Below are 4,066 nucleotides of genomic sequence, written 5' to 3'. Positions count from 1 at the left end.
GGCAGAGGGAGTGTTCGCCCAGGGCGCCAAACAGGCTAGGACCGCCACTGCACAGAAATACTTACTGAAGTACATTAAAGCTGCACTTCAGTAAGTATTTGAGTACATGTACTCAAATACTTACTGAAGTACATTAAAGCTGCACTTCAGTAAGTATTTGAGTACATGTACTCAGTTACAATCTGTCTGACCCCTCTGAACACCATCGTTGACCTGACAGCATCGTGGGTTACAGTCAGATTCAGTGTTGGATGATCCAGGAGCACAGATCACTCAGAAGGAGGATCTGAGCTTGTTGCAGCGACAGTGAAGGCTGCTCCGCCTCCTCAGAGGGAGGGGCTATCAGAGGAGACTTGTTATTGAGGAAGAGCTCAGATATCAGCTGAGCGTTAACACACACGGACACATACGGACACACGGACCAGAACAGCAGCTCCTGACATCTGAAGGATGGTGTGACTGATCATCAGCGGTGAGTCCGACAGACTCTGGCTCAGGTCTGAACCCGAGACCAGGCTTCTCACTTCCGGGTTACCTGCGGCTCTGTCAGGGTTACTCCAGGGATTAGATCGAGCCCACAGCTGAGGGCCTGGCTCTGGCTAAACTCTGGATTAACCCCGAGAGCCAAATCTGCGGCTGAGAGACAGCCCAGACTAACTCCCACCTTTAAAGATAATCTCGGTCTAATCTGAGTGCAGATGGTAAACAGCGCTGATTTGGTCTCACCTGGATTTACGTACCAGACTTTGAACTGGTGTAAAGGAGCTTCCGGAGCGCCTGAACACAGCGACAGTCTTTCTTCAGCGATCAGTGAAAATTAAAGAAAGAAATAAGTAATGAAAAGATGACTTAAAACCAAACCTGTCAGCGTGAACCGTGTAACGTGTCGTTTCTTTAGTTCCGTGTGTGTGGGGACATTTTTCACTGTGTTGGTTCCTCTGTGGCCGCTGCGGCTCTTTACATTATGAACGATGGTCTCTGCTTCAGCATGTTCATTGATGCCGACCGGAAGCTAAACAGGATTTCATAATAATAATAATAATAATAATAATAATAGAAGCTGGGATTATTTTAGCTGTCAGATTAAGGAGCAGTGGCTGGGACCCACATTCATTCTCTGGATTCCTCTGAAGCCAAACCGGCCGAGCGAGACGGTCACGAGCCTGCATCCGGTTTCAGACTGACACCATCATCGCGGGGTTCCCACAGCCGGAGCTCCAGGTGCAAACGAGCCCGTTAAGCCTGAACCATCAGATAATTACCACAAGTGTTTGTTAAGATAAGATAAGGACTCTTTACTGTCATTGCACAGTCAGGCATAGTACAGCAGTACAATGGAAAAACTCCCCCGTCGGCACTACGTACAACACCACGCAGTAACTTAACTTAGTAATAAAACGTAGAATAAGTGTGTTGCACACTGTTATTACTGCACTTTGTTATAAATATGAATATTATTATTGTTGTTACCCCCCAAAAAGTGCCAATCGGGTCAGCTTCTGATAAAGACATGAACGGACTGTTAATTTGCATTTATGAGATGTAATCAGCATTTCCAGGATAATTCAGGGTTAGGGGTCAAACTCGGGGACGGTGTGGCGGTGTCAGAGCCTCCTGGCTCAGATATGATTTCAGTTAAGTCTGATCCTAAGTCCCGATGGATCCGTTAACTCACTCGAGTTCATGTCGTTCTGTTTGCAGCCTGTCGGTACGTGGCGAGGAAGATCCGGGCTGCGGCGCGAGGAGAGGAGCAGCCGGAGAAGCCGAGCACTGCGGGATGCAAGCAGGCTAAATGTGAGTGTGGTCAGTGTCCTCCGCACGCAGTGATGTATCGGTGTCAGTCGACCTCAGAGGACAAAGAGGTGACGCTCAGGTTCGGTCAGAGATCCTCTGCAGACTCGCCTCAGACTCTGTTTACTGTGAGAAAGCGGCGCTCAGAGCTGCAGCTGCGGTGAGAAGGATGTGGTGAAGCTCTCGCAGCTGTTTTAGACTGTCCTCTTTTCTCCACGCCGCCGTGGCCAACGAGGCGCCTCTGCAGCGCTGACAGAGGAAATCAAGAGAGCCTGGTGAGAGCGTTCGCACAGAAACTTCACCACAGAAACAGAAACACTCTGGGCAGCTCGCCTGAGCAGAAGCTGTATTTAAACCCTGCGGTGCGCCTCACTGCAGAGGAAACCCCGTCTGCGCTCACAGACGCTCTTTGGTGCGTCATGTGGACGTTTGAGGTTTGGACCAGCAGCTCCAGTCCTGCAGTCCTCGCCGCTCCGTGTCTACGTGACACGACTCCCAGAGGGGCAACCTGTGTGGAGCTTCGACTCCACTTCAGCAGAACCGCGACCTTTGACCTGCAAACACAAAGAAACGCCTGTTTCTGTGCTGTGGAGCTGCAGAGCGTCCTCAGCTCAGAGCTGCAGTTTCCTCTGCAGAGCCGACACTCGGCGCTTTTGTGAGTCTGATGGCGACTGAGCAGCAGAATCACCGGGACCCAGAGACAAACGGTCCAGCACAGGAGCAGAGCTGGACTCACCTGAGCACACCTGTGTGAGGAGAACAGAGACATCAGAGCTACGACTGCGTGAAGCTGGAGGAGCTTCAGGCTGACGTTTTTACAGAATAAAAGCCTCTAAAGTTAGAACAGTGTCAGACAGGAAGTTCTTCCATTTTAAATAAACTCTTTCCTGTTCTCCATCTCTCTCTGACTCCGCAGCTCGCAAGGGCGACAGGATGAGCAGCGAACCCGCCCTGATGACCCCGCCCACAGAGCAGGACGTCGACGTGCTGCCGAAGGAGAACTGCGGGTCCTGAAAGTAAGCCGAGAGCTGGAGGGTAGGGAGGTCCAAAAAGCATCCCAATCAGACGCCGTGCCAAATCAGACGCTGACTCTGACCTCGACCTCTTCCTGCTTCCGGCTCTCGGCGCTCTTTCGGCTCCTCCTTCCTCACGTCTCGGAGCGTCAGCAGAGAGGATGAAAGGCTGCTCACCAATTCCCCGCTCGAGGACCTGAGCAGCCCTGATGACCGTGGCGGTCTCTGCTGACGGCGCTCTCACGCCAACCGCGCTTCTTTCTGTTGTTGCTTTAATAAAAACCGTTTTAAACCTGAGCCGAGTCTTTGTGTCCCAGTGAGACGCCGCACAAACAAACAGCAGCTGGCACCGCGAACCTTCACGATGCAGCTACTCCAGCTTCACAAGCTTTACAGCAACGGTGGCAAACATACGGCCCGTGGGCCAGAAGCGTCCACCCAGAGGGTCCAACCACTGCTTATTTCCATCAAGTCAGGAAGAAAGATAAATATTACATTGAAAAATTCAGTTATTTAATGTAAAGACAGAAAAGTCTCTTTGTCTTTATAATAAAACAGTAAAATCTGTGAGGTTGTGTTTGAAGGTCGATGAAATCTTCACGAGCAGCTGAACGTCGTTCTTTGTTGTGTGATGGTTTTACAGGACCACGAACACGACGAGCATCAGTCACGTGACTCAACCCCCAAACTGTCATATACAGATTTCAGGTGTCAGCCTGTTAAAGGTGGTTGCCATGGATTTGTGTCCCACAGTGGCTGATGGACACAGATGGACGCCACAGCTCAGCCGTGCGCTCCTCACGGCCCTCCTGCTCCATCAGCCGCGGGCGTTTGCTGATGCTTTGGGTACGTCTGGAGCTCTGAGAGGATTCTCAGTCTAAGGTTCAGAGGTCATCGGTAACAGAGAGACATGCATGTGTGGGTAATCGGCTGTGGATCTATCACCATGAAAACTGAACATCATGAAACTCAAACAGTAAATCCTGATCTGACTCCTCCCACTTCAAAGCTCTTCACTGTTCCTCAGAGAGGAGGCGTGAACCTCCCTCCACTCTGAGGCCCGCTTCAGGTGGACGCTCTGAAAACTCGCACCTGCACAGCAGCTTTAATGAGCAGGTAAAGAGACAGGCGAGAAGGGCAGTCACATGACAGCCTGTAACCAGTGAGCACGAAGACAGGAAGGGTCCGCCCCCCTCACTGACAGGTGTAGGTGACATCATCAATCTGTCAGTTTTATGTCGTGCGTGTGTGTGTGTGCGCGC

The 4,066-nt window shown here is 51.1% G+C and overlaps 1 long non-coding RNA gene across 1 annotated transcript; it reads left to right on the top strand.

Annotated features, from left to right (window-relative positions):
- The first annotated feature begins 322 nt into the window (after window positions 1-322).
- Window positions 323-3,101, top strand: LOC102209429 (uncharacterized). Its single transcript, XR_312198.1, has 3 exons — window positions 323-472; window positions 1,702-1,794; window positions 2,708-3,101. It is a non-coding gene; the product is annotated as an uncharacterized LOC102209429 (long non-coding RNA).
- Window positions 3,102-4,066: the final 965 nt, after the last annotated feature.

Source organism: Pundamilia nyererei, unplaced genomic scaffold, assembly GCF_000239375.1.
Source record: "Pundamilia nyererei isolate P.nyererei 1_Seehausen unplaced genomic scaffold, PunNye1.0 scaffold00269, whole genome shotgun sequence".
Classification (NCBI taxonomy): domain Eukaryota; kingdom Metazoa; phylum Chordata; class Actinopteri; order Cichliformes; family Cichlidae; genus Pundamilia; species Pundamilia nyererei.
The sequence above is the reverse complement of the archived record's forward strand: the minus strand, read 5'-3'. Positions and strand labels throughout refer to the sequence as shown.